The 19,262-nt window shown below is 48.8% G+C and overlaps 1 long non-coding RNA gene across 1 annotated transcript; it reads right to left on the bottom strand.

Moving 5' to 3' along the window:
* Positions 1-7,839: 7,839 nt before the first annotated feature.
* On the bottom strand, positions 7,840-8,862 carry LOC125944855 (uncharacterized). The gene is made up of 3 exons (XR_007466555.1): positions 8,748-8,862; positions 8,067-8,186; positions 7,840-7,953 (listed from the first exon to the last, which is right to left on the bottom strand). It is a non-coding gene; the product is annotated as an uncharacterized LOC125944855 (long non-coding RNA).
* Between the last annotated feature and the right edge of the window lie 10,400 nt (positions 8,863-19,262).

Raw genomic sequence — 19,262 nt, 5'->3', positions numbered from 1 at the left:
TCGATTCCAATGCGTTCCAAGGGACGGGCAGGACACGGTAAAGGTTGCAGCTGACCGGGTGTATGGTTGAACGTCTTCCGTCGTTGACATGCAGAACGAGACCGTATATATTTACGGACATATGTGTACATCCCACGCCAGTAGTAGCATTGGCGGAGCCGCTGATACGTTTTCAGGCCGCCAGCATGGGCATGTTGTCGATCAGCATGGAGTATGCGCACACATCGGCTTGCAAGTGCTTCGGTATGACCAGCAGCCGTTTACGTTCGTCCTCCAGGTAGTTTCGGCGGTATAAAAGTGCATCGCGTATTGCGAAATGCTTGGCTTTTCGAAGAAAGGCACGGGGTTAGCTAGCGGGTGAAGAGCCTCAAAGAACTTACAACAGGGACGCGATCCATGGGTCTTTGCGCTGTTCCGAATGCATGTCGGTGAAGGTGAGAGCATCCAGGGAAAAGTCGACCGCTGAAGGAGGCCATGCTTCGGATTTCACGGTTGAACAAGAGAGCGCATCCACGTCAGAATGCTTGCACCCGGTTCGCTAAACGACGCGAATATCGAATTCTTGAATGCGAAGAGCCCATCGACTGAGACGACCAGAGGGATATTTCAGGGAAGCCAGCAAGCAGAGTGCATGTTGGTCAGTTACAACGTCGAAAGGCCTCCTGTACCAATAGGGGCGAAATTTTCCTAACGCCCATAGAATCTCGAGGCACTCTTTTTCGGTGACCGAATAATTCACTTCCGCTTGGTGAGGGCGCGGCTTGCGTGAGCCACAACATACTGAGGGAAGCCGGGCTTGCGTTGCGCGATAACTGCACCAAGACTGATACCACCGGCGTCTGTATGTATTTCGGTTGGGGCAGCAGGGTCATAATGGCATAGCAGGGGGGTGGGGGGCGAAATGAGTAGGCGGCGCAGTGTCGCAAATGCGTCGTCGCAGGCCGGTGTCCACTGAGAAAGGTCGCTGGGGCCGGCGAGGAGCTTCATAAGCGGTGCGATGATGGAGGCGAAATTTCGGACGAAGCGACGAAAATAGGAGGCCCAGCCGACAAAGCTTCGAAGTTCTTTGATGATAGAAGGCTTCGGAAACTCAACAACAGCACGTAGTTTGTCCGGGTCAGAGAGAATGCCATCTTTGGAGACGACGTCGCCGAGGATGGTGAGCCGGCGAGCCCCAAAGTGACATGTCTCCAGCTTGTGTTGAAGGCGTGCGTTTGTAAGGCAGCGTAGAATTGTGCGTAAACGAGAGATATGTGTAGCGAAATCGGGAGAACACGAAAACTTCATCCAGATAACACAGACATATCTTCCATTTCAGACCGCGTAAAATGCCATGCATAATCCATTAGAATGGTGCGGGCGCATTGCAATGTCCGAAAGGCGTCACGGTAAATTCATATAGGCCATCCGGTGTGACAAACACAGTATTGGGACGATCACACTCCGCCATAGGGACGTGCCAATATACCGATCGCAAGTCGAGGGAAGAAAAAAATTCTGCACCTTGAAGGGAATCGAAGGCGTCGTCTACTTGAGGAAGAGGATAGACGTCTTTGCGAGTAATCTTGTTGAGGCGTCGGTAGTCCACACGGCATCTAACAGAGGCATCTTTCTTTTTGACCAGTACAACAGGAAAGGACCAGGGGCTGCAAGAAGGCGTAATGACTCCGCGCTGAAGCAGGTCGTCAACCTGCTCCCTAATGACGGATCGAGGTCGCTGTCTATGGAACGGTGAAAATAATCCGATAGCACGGCGTCGGACGCAAGGTGAGGGGTGAGGACGTTCAGCTGATGCTGAGTCTCAGGCTCACAGGGATCAAGGGGTACGATAACATCCGCGTCTATAGGCTGAACGTGGTCAAGCGTTTCATTTCGGTACAAAGTCAGAGGGCCTGAGTTGGGGTTGCAAACAAGTAGTTCGGGATTGTCTTGATGAAGCGCGAGGATGGCAAAAGGCAGTGACATGTTGTGGCGGTGAAAAAACATGTCGGGTGGCGTGAACACAATGGTGGCGTTGGAAAGGGTGGCACAGGAAACGGGAACAATTACGACACTCTGACGTGGTAGGTCAGTATCGGCGGTGACGACAAGCTTTCTATCCCCAGGACCGGCCACATGGGTTGTTGCGGTGACAAAACATGTCAGGTGGCGTGAACACAACGGTGGCGTCGGAAAGGGCGGCACAGGAAACGGTAACAATGACGACACTCTGAGGTGGCAGGTCAGTATTGGCGGGGACGACAAGCTTTCTATCCCCACGACCGGCCACATGGGTGGAAGGCATCTAAACAAACACAGCGAGCTCTACCTGAGTACGAGCGCAGTCGATAACAGCGTGGTTACGGGACAAAACAGCCCACCCGATGATCAGGTGATGGGAACACGAGGCCAGCACAAGCAACTCAACGCTGTAGATCACGTCTTGTATGAGCACCCTGGCCGTACATGCAGCAACGGATTTAATATATTGTGCACTCGCAGTACGGAGAGAAAACCCTGAAGGTGGCGTCATCACTTAACGGATAGTACGGCAAAACGTATGGCTCATTACAGAAATAGTGGCACCAGTGTCCACAAGGGCAAGAGTTCGTACACCGTCAACAAACACTTCATTAACATTGGCGGGGGACAAGCGAGGACTTAGACAGATTGACGACGGTGCAGCTCGTGCATCGGAAGCTGCGGCAGTGAGTTTTTAGCCTCACCAGTATTGGGCCGGCGACGCATAGGCGAAAGATAACGGCGGCGTGGTGAGGGCGTCCGACGAGCAGCAAAAGGTTGTGCATCGGAAGTGGGCTGGGGATCACGGGCGTATGTTTCAGGCTCTCGTTCTGGCTGCGTGTGATAGGGAGGTCAGAAGGAGTAGTCAGGATATCTCGGCGTACTCGTGGTCGCCGCGAAGCGTCGGCCACAGAAACGCGCAACATGACCCAGAATTCCGCAAGCGTAGCAGATCGGGCGGTTGTCTGCAGTGCACCAAGGATTTGCGTAATGTGGCTGCGCCCCGAAAAGCGGCGTCGCTGTTGGTCGAATTGGTGGTTGAGGGGTCAGTAGTGGCAGAGAACGTGGCTTCATGACGGCATCCGCATACGTCAGAGGCGCGGCAACAGGAGTCGGCGGAGCAGCAGACGGCACCATAGATAGCGGCGCGGTGACAGCAGTCGGCTGAGAGGCAGAGGGTAAAGCTTCGGTGACCTGCTTCTGTACCATCTGTCGGATGGTTGGAGTCAGACACTGTGTAGGCACTTGCGCGGTCGAAAAAAGCGAAAGCTGTCGAGCGACTTTCTCACGCACAACCTGCTTAATCTGTGACAGGAGCGCCGTGTGGTCGCCGTCGATGGTCAACGCAGCGAGGGAATCGTCTGTTGACGTCTGTCGCCGAGCTGGGACGCGCTGCTTACGTAGTTCTGGCACAAGGTCACGAGTTCAGACACGGTGCGTGGGTCCTTGGCCAGCAACATCTGAAAGGCGTCGCCGTCCATACCTTTCATGATGTGTTTTATCCTGTCTTATTCAATCATAGAAGGATTCACGTGCTTGCAGAAGCAAATGACGTCTTCAATATGGCTCCTGAAGTTCTCGCCCTGCTGCTGCGCACGTCCGCGTAGACGCTGTCCAGCGCGAAACATGCGCACTGCGGGGCGACCGAACACTGAAGCTAGTCTTGAAAGTGGTTCAAGTGGCGAAGTCCGACTCATGGTTACGAAATCAGAGGTTTGCGACGTCTGTTAGGTAGAACAGGACGTTGCGTAGTTTCGTAGCGTCGTCCCACTTGTTGTGCGCGCTCATCCTTTAAAACGACGATAGCCTATCTTCGACGTCATGGTCATCGGTGCGGCTGACGAAAGCGGGATCGCTCTGGCGCAGCACGCTTGACACGATTACCGACGGAGATTGGGCCGCGCCTTGTTGGGTGGCGTCACCAGGCATTGTCGGAGCAGTGGTGGGCAACGTCCGGCTTCGGAGTTCCAGGTTTGAAGAGGGTACACCGCACCTCCACCACTTCGATAAGGAGATTTACTGACGGCAAGCGGCAGGCGAAAAACCAGTACACCCGCCGTGGTTGCTCAGTGGTTATGGTGTTGGGCTACTGAGCACGAGGTCGCACGATCGAATGCCGGCCACGGCGGCCGCATTTCGATGGGGGATAAATGCGAGAACAGCCGTGTACTTAGATTTACGTGGACGTTAAAGAACCCCAGGTGGTCCACATTTCCAGAGTTCCCCACTATGGCGTGCTTCACAATCAGATCGTGGTTTTGGCACGTAAAACCGCATAATTTAAATATTAATTTTGAAAAAACCAGTAATGTCGCAAGAGAGCAACGGTCTCGGTGCCAATAGCTCGTGATCTGCGCTCACGCCTGCATCTATGACAGCGCGCCACTACCCAGCTAGCACAAAAGAGATATAATCATTCTTATTCATGGATATTTCGCCTTGACCGTCAAAAATCTAGATTGAAGAAGTCAACATCGAGAAGGATTCAATTGGGATGGAAAAATCTTTCTATAAGGCGGATTTTAGAAGACGTTTAAAATCGCTTGTTCTAGCGGCCTACAATTATTGATTTTTTTTTGTTGTTGTTTTCTTCCGCTTTTTGGCGGGAAAAACGGACATTGGTTTTTCTTTTTGCTTCGCCCTGTTAGAAGAGAGTGCAATCAACCCTGGCGCGGGTGTTTGCATTGTGGTGAGTGAGCACTGAAGGGGCAGCTGCTTGCTCTTTATGCTCATAATGAAGTCCACAATAAAGAAGAAAAGTTACGCTGACCTTTCAGACCGTCAGAAGAGGCGTAGAGTTAATGACGAACCGATATCTGCCAGTCCTGTTGCCACGAGTACCGTCCAATAAGTATCATGGTAGGTTAATGAAAGTAGTAACCATGCTTCTAGTGAAGTATCCTCGCCACATGAGGATGCTCAATCCGAGGACAGTTTTCACGAAAGTGACCTTGCCTTGAAAGGAGAAAATGCAGAAGCACACACGCAAGACATTTCTAGATAATATTTTGTTCCACAAAACGACCCTCCTAGAGCGCGGGCATCGAAAATGGAGGTTCTTCGGACTATGCATCATCATCTGCAGAAAATCAGGCAAGTCTTTGTCCACGTAAATGTGTGGAATTTCAAGGATGGCTATGATGGGTTACAAGTCACCGAATTCCGCTTGTCCCAGTTTCTGAACTTCTCCGGAAACTAAGCACCACTTTCGACGTTGATTTTGTCATCGACGTGAGGACATTGTTGAACAGTCCTCGATACACTTCAACGCGATCTGTCCCTCCTGGCGAATATTGCCATTTTTCTGTGAAGGAAAATTTAGAACGCATGATTGCTGTTTTCCTGAGTGGCTGTCGAGGGTAGATCCCTTGACAACGCTCAGAGAATGTTAAATGACAATGTCAGCCAAGTTGGACTGACGGTTCAAACTGTAAAATGTTTTGATATTGTTTGTCGCAGTTTTCGTTTTGTCTGTTTGGTTAACCTGTTTTACTTTGACCGAAAGGAAGAAAAAGACACCGTAGTCTAGTTGTTAGAGAACCGGCTGCTGTGACCCACGGCAGAAGTTCGATTCCATTATAGGTTGCACATCACTTGTTTGTATTATAAAGCGAGTTAGGAACCTACCTACCTACCGCAAAGTGCCAAGAATGAGGCATTAAAAAGTTCGACTTTTGTTATTTCAAATTATCTTTGTAAGGTGGCGCTAGTATTATGGTAGCAGCCGCATTTTGTATTTTCTTAGTTAAATTAGCTAGCATTTCTGTGCTTCAGGTACCGAGTACGAAGCCACACTGAGTATTTTTCTGCATTGCAGCAGCGTGTGTCGCAAGAGGATGCAGCGCCGTGACGTGTCATAGCGGCTACCTGACAAAGCGAGGAGTGGCGCGACGGCTCATCGGCGTCATCGCTTGCGCCGACGCAGTCTGAGCAGCCAAGCGGACTGCGCTCTCCGCGCAGCTTCCCTCCACATTGCGTAACTTTTGAACCCGCCGTTACATTGACCGTTATTTTTGTCAGGACCAGCCGTTAAGTTCCTGACGCGTATTCGTTCATGAACTGCGGAGCGCCAGACTGCCTTCCACATCTTTGCTCACGTAAGTAGTCACGGCCACTTTGACACCTGTCGTGTTTAATTATTTACGGTTTTCAGGCGGGAGTTTTAGGTGGAAGTTTTAGGCGGTAATGAAGTTTTTCAATGAAAGCGCCTTGATTTTAACTGCAATCTCTAATATTGTTTAAGAGGCATGTTTACGTCTGCGTACGTTTCTTTTATTGTATGCGTATTCAGGTTTGCCAAAGCTGTCTAAAATTACCTCTGCGACGTTTCGTTGACCATTGATCGTTAGGAAGACGATGACATTCCCGTTTGGCGCAGAATGATTAGACGTGCTACGATCTTCGCGTAGCCACAGCGTTCTTCCGTCAACGCTCTTGTGCGATATCACTCGTGTGTTTTTCCGAGCGTGAAAGGTGCCCGCGAATACACGCAAAACTGCCGAACGACTGGCCGCTCGAGGCAGTTTGCGTGTATTGGCAGGCACCTTTCACACTTGTAAAAACACTTTATGTAGCTCATATTGAGAAACAGAAAGCGGTATCAGGGGTTTCTCATGTTGCTTTACAATCTTCTCATTGACACTTTTGATCTAACTATAGTAATTGAGAAGTTAATTAATTAATTAGAACTAATTATCTAACTAGGCGGAATGCAAAAAATAATCTGAGTATCTCCAACATTACCTTGGTTCTGTCCTGGTACGTGGCACTTGCATATTTTTAAAGTTTGGCTAAAGTTAAATGAAACACCCTGCATGTAGTGCACTGTTGCCTTGTTTTTTGTAACATAATCCTGCCAGTGTAGCTATTTACAGCATCTTTTTTAGGATACCTAACATTTTTTGGCTTCAGTCATGCAACAAATAAATTTTGAGGTCGCAATGGCGTTTTCTTTTTGCAAGTCTGTGCAGTAACAAAATTCTGTTAAAAAAAGAAAAATTCCACTATACAGTTGTAATAGGCACTGCTGTTACATTATAAACATAGATACTCCGAGTTTATCAGCATAACAATAAAGAGTTTTTTTGTAACTTACTATGCAGGCACATACCTACGTGCAAGAGAGAAGGCGCGTGAGGGTGAAGACACCGATCATGTACCCTCTACAGGTGCCAAATGGGCAGACGAAAACGCCGCCGCCCAAAGGGCCACCACGAAACTCCTGAACTCCAAGAACCCAGGTAACTGTTATTTCATATTAAAGTCGTACGAATTAAATTTTCAGCGTGATACATATACAGTCGTATCTCGATAATTCGAACTCGAAGGAGCCCGAAAGATTGTTCTAATTAAAGGAAAGACTTATTTCTGAAGAATTCGTGCACCACAGCACGACGTACGAATGGAGTCGTTAGATATCACGGCGCGCAAGCAGATGACGAGTAGGGGCCACGAGACTGCCCACGTCGAGCAACCACAGAACACCCATTTTTGCATTTTGCATTTTCATGTAACAAAGTATCGTTGTGAGGGAGCATGTGATACTTCATGGTACTAATGCCCGTCAAATTGATTTGCAAAGAGCAGATGACAAAGTTTGTGCATTAGCAAGTAGGAGCTTGCTACATTGTTTCTGTTCTGGTCGTCACGGCTATAATGACTGGAAAAGAAACAAGTTGGGACTCAACATGTTACTTCCCCGATTGTCATAAAACGCCCTTAAAAGCAACTAAGCTTGTATTTCAAATTTCTCATTCCCGCTCGGTACGATACAGAACTGTAGACTGCTACTTTCCTAACAGGGCTCACACCTCTCTCTCTGGTAAACTTCCAAACATTTCATAGTGAGGCACGTAGTTCAAGAGGACCTGTTGTCATTATGGTGACAGTTGAGCATCTTGTGGCTTAGCGTGGGCAGCTTGCAGACCAATAATCTCTCTTTTGTCCGTCTTCCTGAAAAGAGAAATGACAAAGCCATGACACACATGCAAGCGAAAAATGGTGAAACAAAAGTTTGTCCCATAATGAATAAATCACGGTTCTAGTTGAAGTGTTCAAATACATACCCTGTGATGATGCTGGCCCTTGATGTTACTTCCAGTGGTGACACATTCACGGTTGACTTGTACGTTCAGAGACAATAGAGTCCAAAGGGATGAGTCCAAATATGAGCAGCGTCTTGGAGGCTGGAATCGAAAGAAAAAAGAGCCTTAATTACTATGGTGGAAGTGTGCCTGAGTTTGTGATTCATGTATGACAGAGAACAATGCACGAAACGCTCCATGACAGAAAAAGACACACACACACAAGCACACACCAACACTGTTTTGAGTGTGCATTTCTTTCAGTGGTGTCCTTGTGTGGGCTGTGCTTAGTCAAGCCTCGATTAGATGACAATTGTTTCTGCCAGATACTAGTAATAAACACAGTCATTTTATTATGTCTCAAATGCAGTTAATCTAACTATCACCGGAAGTACACTTGTCACTAATGTGCAGTGAACTTATCGCGGTGTATCATTTATGCAGAAACAGCCAAAACTTTATTATCTATGCTGTACTCATGTTAGCAATTTTAGCAACTTGGCAAAATAGCAAGAGCCTCATTTGAATTGCTTTGGAAGGGCAATAACTTTATAATTATTACTATTTTCTACATTTAAGAAATGACGACAGGAATCTGCTTTATCGGCCTCGCACGCAAAGAAATTCAAAGTTGAAAATGCGAAGCACTGCTTTTTTACTCACCGGCGCACAAGCCCAGGGGCTGCAAGGTTAATCCGCTTTCGTGGGTAGTCTTCAAGCAGACTGTGCTCGGTTCCAGCGATGAATTTTCGTGCTGGCCAGCACTTTCTTTTTCGAGCAACACGTCATTACGTGGCCAGACGCGGCAGATCACAAACGGCGGAAGCCGTGCATGCAGCCGTTATGCTAGTGAAACGCCGCCAGCTGATAAAGTTTACCGTCTTTAAACAACTTCGCTTGGTGGCAGCTATCGGATGTTAGACGCATAAACTGTCTGAGATATTACTGATATCTAATTAAAACGAACCTGCGTGATGCTGCTCAAAGGAAACGACCACCCCGCTCGCAAATACTACCGCCGTACAATTTGAATCGATAAACGGCACGGACTGCAATCGATACCAGTGGGCTGCTGCTGATCACACGTGAGTGAGGCCTCAAAACCTTTATTCAAGTAACAAAGCACGGACTTTAATAACAGAAGTCAAATAAAAACAATACACTACTTATTTTGTAAACAAATGACACCATAACTGTGTTTGTCGGTTATTGTATGTACATTAATGGATCAAATACTGAGCCCCGTTGAGCGCCCCTAGCAGAAAAAATACAAACTAAAGTATGCGACCAAATTACAGTAGCTCCACTTGCGCGCTTATGCTGGAACGCGCCGCGGTTGATTTTTCGCCCTCTGTGGCCATTTGGTGAACTCGAGAGTTTCCGGGGCCTGGAGCAATGCGCTCGCAGAAAACGATGCTGTAGGGAGCGGGCGGCGCCAGCACGGCGGCGCCGGGCGCGCGCGGACACGTCAAAGGTGAGGGAGGAGGGCGTCAGGGAAGCGGATTTGGCTGAGCAGAGGTGACCCCGTCGCTTCGGTGGCTCCCCTCACTCTCCCTCTCAACTCCCTCGTAGCTCCCCCACCTACGACTGTCTCCGTGCGCGCCCGCCGCCGGCCCGGCGCCAGCTTAACCCTCTCCCTTTCTTTTCCTGCCGTTGAAGCGAGCGTTGGCCGGTTGTGAGCAGTTTCGTTGGCGGGACTGGGCCTCCGTCGTAGCTCCTCTGCGTCGCAGCCGCAGCGTTGAGACATCGACTCGAACACGCGTGTTACGGCGCGACGACGTAACGGCGACCATGCCATTTAAGAGAGAGAAATCTACGCCGCGGTTCTTTTTCTTTTATTGCGATAGAAAATATATGGGCACTCCAAGCGCATTTTTGCCGCCGTCGTCGTCGCCGTGATAATCCGTATAAAGTGCAACGGCGATGAAATCGTCGCCGCGCGCCATGTGTGGGTTTTAGTGTGTGGGCTCATTTCGGTGTAAGCAATAAATTGCATATGCAAGCACTCTAGATCATAATTGATATATAAACTGCACGAGCTTAACCTTTAACCCATTGCGTAACTATAATTATGTCACCAAGGTCAAAGTTAGTGAAACTGGGTGGAAAATTACGGCTCATGTTCCCACCTTGTGTGTGGATGACTCACTGTTTTTGTAAAAAAAATTCTTTACAAGTGCTTGGCAATGTTATTGTGTGGAGGTTTTCAAACAGGCAAGTCATAGGCGTGCAACATTTTAATGGTTTAATTAGAGCAACTGAAGTTCTTACTGTATATGCTTGAAGCAGCCGTTCTGCAAATAGTCGCTGTTACTTAAGGTTGCACTCGTCTGCTGTCTTTTATTTTTTAAGGAATCGCAATATATTTGCTCAACTTGAAGTATGCGATGTGTTTGATAGACTGGTGTTTAGGTATATGCTCAAGCCTGCGCCATTTCTGAGTTGGCTATGTCATCTGTGGCAAATAAAATTGCGGTGGTGTAACAATGCTGTCACACTGAAGCTGTGCCTTTGCAGAGCCACACTTACCTCTTTTCTCGTACAACATTATCAGAAATGCATTATCTATTCCTTTCTTTGAATGCTAATTGGCACCTACTTCGCACGTGTTTAGGAGGCTGCTGTCATCTACCAGTCGCCAACTAGTCAAGACAACAGCCTCCTGAAAGCTAGCAAAATAGCCGACACTTACACTGGTTGGCGATTGTACATTCAACACCTTCAGTTAGATGTAAAGTATGTCTTCAAGGCAACAGAAGGGAATTTCACTTGTGATCGGTTAGTGTTAGAACCATGTTAATAAAGGTGGAATGCTCGAAAACTGTGTGCTTGGACCAATATATTGTAGTGCTGCCCATTGCCAAGATATATTGCAGTGCTTATTGCCAATGCTATACGTTCACTAAGAAAAGTGTGCTTCAATTAATATACGTTTTACACATGCCTAATGTTTTTGCAGTAAGAAGACCTGCTGAATTAAGGAGCTACAGCCCAGCAGCCTGTTCGAAGCCAGGTTTATCAAGGTCGATACCTGTAATGGACGTTACCCGGAGGCACTCATATTTAATGTTGATTGCTAGCTGGTCTAGTCGTGTTTACTTTTTGCAATAAAAAATGTTATTGCTGTATGTGTTTCGTGTATTGCACAAGCGCAAACCTGCATGCCGCCGGCGGCCGGCGAAACGCCGCAAGGGCATGGGGAGAGGGAAGGAAAGGGAGACGAGGGGGGCGCTAGAGGGGAGGGTGAAAAAAAACGGATGTCAAAATCCTGATTGTAGCAGGATTCAATCTGTATTTTTTAAATGCTTCTAATGGTCTTACAAAATCCCATTTCAAGACAGGATTTTTCGAAACTACTTTAAGCAGGATTCTAGAACTTCTTGCAATAGTCATATCCGCCGGACATTAGCAACGATATACGACCGTTTATCACCTTCTAAACGGACTGCACGGATATTTTAGTGCGTCTTTCAGACGTTCATTTAGTCTTGGCGAATCGGTATGGAAGCAGTTTTCTATCGCTTTTGTGCTAGCTGGGTACTGCTTGCTCCCTGTTCTTCTTCACTACAGATAGATAGGTAGGTAGATAGATAAATAGATAGATAGATAGATACTGTCAAAGTAGCAAATGTTCGCCAAGAAATGCTTCGCATTTAAAAGCCATTACTTGATCAGTCATGTATTGGGTGAACTGTTGACGCAGTTGTCGTGGCTCGCATGACGCAATCGGAGCTATGTTCAGTGTCCCGCGGCGCGTTCAGACAGGCATAGCTCAGCAGTACGTTTGTCGATCCGAGCGGGAGTAGTTGCGTTTTAGAGAGCCCCCTCAGCCATAGCAGGCAAAGTTCAACTCACAGCTGTGCTCATCGCGAGCTATAAGGCCTACAAGTGTGCAAAATTTTGCATATATTTTATGCTTGCTGTGGAATTGGCGCAACTGCGTTCGGCATGCCGAGTCCAGAAAGAGCGTGAAACGACTCTGGCAGCAAGACACAGGGATTCCAATTAACGCCCAACTACCTCTAACACGGTGGGCCCACGACGAATCGGAGCGAACACGATTGCAAATTAGACCCTAGGATCCCAACTAGCTGTTGCATAAGCTAAGCCCGTATGCCTCCTAATGTAGTGAATAAATGGCATGCGCTTTACTTTGGCACCTTTCAATAGTACAAGGAAGCCAATACTCGGTGATGCATATGTCGTGTAAGCAGATGGCGCCGGTGCTCTGCCACGCATGACTGATTAGGCATTAAATTTCGCCTCGCTTGTGTCCTTCATATAGACTTACTTAGCAAGGCAGTTCGTTTGTCTATCCTAGCAGGCATGGTCGCGCTTGAGAGTACTCACTATGCCTTGCATATATAATAGGCCAAACGCAAACAGATACCATCAGGAGTTATAAGGCCTACAAGTGTGAGTTTTTGCAAACATTTCACGCTTACATGGCTATGGCCCACCTGCGTTTGACACGTAAGACCCTTAAATGGCCTGAAGAGAGACGGTCAGCGAGACATAGGGATATCCAACCCCTTTAACGACGGTGGAACGTGTCCGTCTGCAGAAGATTGAGATAGGCACAGGCACCCCAACCATCTACGAGTGCGGCGAACTTGAGCGGCGCCGGGCAGCTTAGGCCGCTTCCTGTAGGGGGACATTTGTCTACCTCATAGTGCCCAAGAGCTCTCTGAAAAACAAACGGGCTGACTAGCGATAGGGATAGAGGACGATTGCGAATTTAGACCGTAAGGTACCCGCTAAGTGTAATCTTACAAATAAGGTGCACATATAAGGTTTCTAATACGTAAATAAATGTAACTTGTGGCTAAGTGATTTCTGTACTATACAACCCGTACATCCTTTGCAGCACAAACAAGACATTTCACATACCCCACTGCTGCTGTGTTTCTTATACAGCCTACCCACATGCATTCAGCAATACGCCGCCTTACGCAATCACGCACAAAGATAAGTGAAGCGTCCACGTATTACTTGCATACTTCGGGAATGAATATCTCGCAGTTGGTGTCATTATCATAATTCGTTCGATGTGCCTTCCACCCGCCTTGCCAACTCACCGACTATCATTCGTAAATTGCAAGTGTGCCGTAAATTATTATTCCAGAAACTTACATAGTGGCATTTTGTTAATTAGTCGATTATGTAGATCGATTTGTCTTGCAAGGAATGTCAGCCTTCTTGGGTGATGTAGCTAGGCACTAGAAAAGTGCAATCTGCGAAATGCGATTTTTGGTAATTCTGTGTAGTTCTTCTGTGTAGTTCTTCTGTGTAATTCTGTGTAGAGAATTTCGTGGGACAATTGACAAAGATTTTCCACGTGAAGGAAAATGTATTGTATTCGACGGCAACTTCGTGGCACTTGTATATTACAACAAAGGTTATGTCAATGCTGGAATAGATTGTACTTTGTTATTATGGTTCTGCAAATGTTCTTCGCAGGTGACCTGCGCTACCTGGCAGACGACAGTGACAGCACGCATGTTCTTACGGACATAGGAAATACAGGGAAAGTTACCAGAGCAGTGGCGTCATTGTCCTTGAAGGTTTGTATTGTCAATTAGAGATTACAAATTATATCCTGAGGTTATACGCGGCAAAACCGCTATTTGCTTATGAGGCATGCCTTAGCGGGGTACTCTGCAATAATCCCCCCCCCCCCCCCCCGGATTTGTTTAACGTGCACCCAAAGATCAGTGCACGGGTGTTTCTGCTATTCGCCCACATCGAAATGCGGCCGCAGCCACCGTGATTTGATTCCGCGAACAAGTGCTTAGCAGCGCAACACCATAGCCACTAATCCACCTTGGCGTATGTATGTAACAAGGTTTGCAGTGTTTTACATCTATATGTATTTTGTGTAAGGCCATCCGGTCATCTAGAATAATATCGCACAGCTCGGAACGTTTCGTTTTCACTGGCTTGTGTGGATCCCAGCAGGGAGTAAATTACAGCTATTCAGTTTCCTGGAAGGCAGCAAAATTGTACTAATGTGTAACCGAGATACACTATAAGACCACACCTCGATCGACCGCGCCGCTAATTTCCATGTCACGCCGACTTAATACAACGCATTGTACTTTGGTAATGATGACCGGGGGTGGTCCGAAGTCGGAAAGCAGAGGCTGCTTATCAACCCCCGAAGCGTGATTTCCAAAGCTGGTTCCAAGAATGGAAGTGGAAGATCAATGGTTATCTGTTAAAAACAGAAGACAAATAAGGCCGCCATCACCACTTGCATGCGTCAGGGGACACGGGGTTCTAAAAATGCAGTGGCACCGAGCAATCGTAACCGACGGACGCGCCGTCATTTAATCCTTTACAATATGGTGCCGTGAAACCCGGGAAGGAGACTGCCATCCGCACAACTGACCATGGACCGACTACACCGTCAGCGCGGCGTGATGCCACGCACCGCTACCCGAGTCATCGCCACCGCATCGGAAGCCTTCCAAGAATCCGAACCGACGCCTACGGACTGGCACCCCTCTTAAGAGAACTGGATGAGAAGGACCGTTTTCTCGCTGAAATAAACGCCAAAATTGCAGAGGTTGTGAGCGACGATGAGGAATACGAAGCCGAATTCACGGAGGCCCTCGACTGTCATGGGAAGATCCACCACGCTATGAGCCGGGTTCATTTTCGTCGAAATTCCCTAGCCGTCCTTGGATTTCTACCGACAGCCTACAGTCGTTTGTGACGACAGCAGGTAGTAAATCCAGACGGTTCACCCGGTAAGCACTCCAACGTCAGCGCGAACGCCCAAATACCAACGCAGCGAATCAAACAAGTATCGCCGTTCCAGTCCGAGAGGGTTTCAGCAGCTATGCACGAATGATTTTGAAAAACATAAGGTATTTGTGGCAGAACAACTTAAGGCAGCCACGAAGGCTGTTCCGACCAAAAAACGCGCAATTGCGATTGGGGCGGGTTCGGCAAAAGGTAAAATAAGCCACTGCATAACAGAATCTGATAGCTCGGACGCGGAAACGTCACGGGCATAAAACAAGATTGGGCAACATGGCTAATCAAACTAGGAAACCACAACGAATAACAAATTCAGAACAATTGGAGATCTGGCAATGGAACTGCCGCTCCTTCTCCAGGAAAGCGGCAGCGCTCCGACAGTTTATCAAAAACTTCGAAATCGCTCCGGACGTGATATGTCTGCAGGAGGTCGGAGCCAAGCCGGCCAAAATCCAGGGATACTACACCCTGAGCGATCCCCAAAATTCGAAGGTCGCCACGCTGGTGAGCAAGTCTATAAACGCTCAATTATTAACACTTCCACAAATTGAGGGAGATACTCATTCCATAGTTATCAGTGTGATGCCAAAGAAACGAAGTAAAGCACACACAATAATCACAAACTTGTACAGTCCTCCCAAAAGCAAAGGGGACGATCTACCACAAATTCTCTCGGCAACAAAAGATTTAACGGGCACCAGGGATAAGGCGGTGATAGTGGGGGACTTTAACGCGCCCCATATACTATGGGGATACGCGAAAACATCGCCCAAAGGGTTCCTACTCGAGCGTACCGAGACAGCCTTGTGCTTACGGGCAATCAATCAAATTGGCAAACCGACGCGCACGGGTAACAGCGTGAGCAGAGACACGGCGCCCGACCGTGCATATACAATTAATGTCAGAGACGTACAATGGGTTTCCCTCGACGAAAACCTGGGAAGCGATCATGACATAATCAGAATAGCGCTCTCCACACCCATCATACGTAGAACAATAGGAACCACCAAGCTAACCGATTGGCCTCGTTATAGAAAACTCCAGAGGGCACAGGAGGATTCAGATACCGCCCCGACCAACATGCGGGAATGGACTAAATTCCTTCAACAAGTGCACGGGGACACCACCAAAGCCATAGAGCGCACAGCGGAGGCGCCGGTGATAGACTCTCACCTAGTCAGCTTATGGGAAGAGAGGCGGAAACTCGTGAAGAGGTGGAAAAGACAGCGCCTAAACAAACACGTAAGACAACGCATCGCTCTATTGGCAGAGCAAGCCCAAGGCCACGCCAACGAGCTAGCTAAAAACGAGTGGGCGACCTTCTGCGGAAACCTATCTGGGACACTGGGAACGGCCAGTACGTGGCGAATACTCCGGAGTATGCTAGACCCAATGAGCACACGTACTGAGAATAACAAGAAGCTCCAAATTATAGCAGACAATTTCGAGGGTACAGATCAAGAACTAGTCGACGTCCTTCAGAACAAATACATAGGACCCTCACCCGCGGCGGCATCACCCTACACGGCGAGACCATACGCGGGAGAGGCCAACCCTAAATTAGACGAAGAAATAACGTACGCGGAAGTGTACGAAGCGGCACAAGCCGCAGTTAAAAACTCGGCACCGGGCCCAGACACAATCACAAATTCAATGATTCGAAACATGGATTCGGTGGCCCTAGCGAAAGTAACAAAGGTTTTCAATAGCGAGTACTGGGCCAAGGGAGATTTGCCCCAAGAATGGAAATTGGCTAAAATAATCATGATCCCCAAACCGAAAAAGAATCCCTCGATTGATACCCTCCGGCCGGTATCGCTCACGTCCTGCCTCGGTAAGCTCTATGAGAGGGTGATCCACAGCAGACTACAGCGATACCTGGAAGAGCGGAGCTGGTTCCCAGACTCCATGATAGGATTTCGCACAGGTTTATCGTGTCAAGACGCGTTCCTCCTACTAAGGGACGAGATTCTAACCAATATTCCGTACGGTGACGAGAGACTAGTCCTAGCACTAGACCTCAAAGGAGCCTTCGACAATGTCTCTCACGGCGCAATACTCGAGGAACTCGAACGTTCGGGTTGTGGTGAGCGCACCTACAATTACATAAGGGCATTTCTTTCCAACCGCGAGGCCAGCATCAGTATTGGCCAAATCACATCGCAGATATTTAAAATGCCGAGCAAAGGAACCCCTCAAGGAGCGATAATATCTCCTATGCTCTTCAACATGGCGATGTGTCGCCTCGCGCGCGATCTCGATCGGATACCCGACCTAGGTTACACGCTTTACGCTGACGATATCACGCTGCGGGCGAGCAGAGGTTCCCTAGGGGAAAAAGAATACACGCTCCAAACCGCGGTATTAGCGGTGGAGAAATTTTCCCGAACGAGCGGGCTGAAGTGCGCGCCCGAAAAATCCGAGGTCATCCGGATACACGCGAAAGGCTACAAATCCAGAGGGTCGATTAACATTGTGGTTGAGGGCCAAACGGTCCGAGAGGTACCTACGATGCGAGTCCTGGGTTTGTGGCTTCAGAGCGACGGGAGAGCAACACAGACGCTCAAAACCATCAAATCCGCAACCCACAACATAGCCCAAATGATACGTCGAGTGACGTATAGAAAGGCGGGAATGCGAGAAATCGATACCCTAAGGCTCGTACAGGCCTTAGTGATTAGTCGAATCACATATGGCTTGCCCTACCAAATCCTGAACAGGGAAGAGGAGAGGCAGGCCAACACGATAATTCGAACAGCTTTCAAGGCGGCTCTGGGCCTGCCTAAATCTACCTCCACGGAGCGCATGCTAGCTTTGGGAGTACACAATACTTTCGACGAACTGAGGCAGGCCACTCTGATGCGACAGAGGGAGCGCCTCAGCTTCACAAAAACTGGTAGGGCAATATTGGCACGACTTAATATCCCAGCATACCCGATTTATCTCACCGAAGAGGCCGTACCTCTCCCTCCTTCGGTGAGATCCAAAATTACAGTAGCTCCAATTCCCAAGAATATGCATCCCGAGTACAACAAGGAAAGGCGCAAAGCACGCGCACAACATATTCAATCGATGTACTCCAATAACGCTAGGTACAATACGTACTACACGGACGCAGCTGCGTATGCAGAGGCTACCGGGCAGCGCTACCAAAGGAGGTACGCCCTGGCAGTCGTGAACGCGATCAGCCAGCAGCAAATTACCGCGTCGACCACGGCGGGCTCCCCCACCTCAGCCGAAATGTTAGCAGTGGCGATCGCGCTCGCTCACGCGGAGCGTTCGGAAAGGGACTCAGTCGTGGTCACTGACTCCCGGGAGACATGTTGCATGTTTCTTAAGGGGCACGTGACTGCGGCTAGCCTCGCGATAATCCCCAAATCGTTCAACCACCGCCATCGCCTACTCTGGTGCCCGGGACATTCGGGGGTACAGGGGAACGAACAGGCTAACGCTTTAGCTCGAGCGTCTACTAACCGAGCGATGGCGTCCTCTTCGAACCCCAACCCCTCACACTATCCCTCACAAAATCCCATCAATTTAAACGTAAAAGACATCCTTGCTCATCAGCGCGGAGTCCGCAGAAAATACCCGCCGCCTCACCCACAACTTAGCGGGGAAGAGGCCGCCGATTGGCGCAAAATACAGACCGGGGTATTCCCCCATCTAAAACTGCTAAATGCCATGTATCCCACCCGCTATAGGGCCACATGCCCTTGGTGCGGTGGCATACCTACACTAATACATGTGACCTGGGAGTGTAGTAAGCACCCTCATAGGCCCACTAATAATATCTCAATGGAGCAGTGGGAGGCACAGCTCGCCCGTTCCGACTTGGCAGGACAAAAGTCCTTAATTAGCCAGGTCAGGCAGGCGGCAGAGGCCAGTGGGGCCCTGGACTGAGGGGCTCCGACCACCGCTATACTTCAAATATTTTCCAGCAAAATAAAGTTTCTATATATATATACATCGCCAGCTCACCGTCGACAACGACAAAGTGGTTGCTGACACGGGCCACCATATCACTACTAGTTTAAGCGGCCAGTTCCTTGACCGCCCACATACACTTGCGGCATTCTGCGACGCCGAACCAATCGCCCTACCACGTGCGTGGTAGATACGTCAACGGCCAGCTGCCTGGTACAAACCGACTTTGACGAAGGTGCATAGTACCTTCCCGGTGGCGCTACATAGAGCGCATGATGTGGGAGACACAGAGCCTGCACCGCCACCGTCAGAACCTAAAGGCGAAGAAATGGACATCGCTTTTAGGGGCGAAGCTCCTTAGGGTGTGGGTCTTTCCCTCCTCTGTAGTAGTGGTAGTAGTATGTAGCCACCTGTAGTTTTATGAAGTGTTCACTAGATGGCGTTCTGGTTCCGGTTCCACTTCCGGTTCCACTTCTGGTTCCACTTCCA

Source organism: Dermacentor silvarum, chromosome 4 (genome assembly GCF_013339745.2).
Source record: "Dermacentor silvarum isolate Dsil-2018 chromosome 4, BIME_Dsil_1.4, whole genome shotgun sequence".
NCBI classification, from domain to species: domain Eukaryota; kingdom Metazoa; phylum Arthropoda; class Arachnida; order Ixodida; family Ixodidae; genus Dermacentor; species Dermacentor silvarum.
The sequence above is the reverse complement of the archived record's forward strand: the minus strand, read 5'-3'. Positions and strand labels throughout refer to the sequence as shown.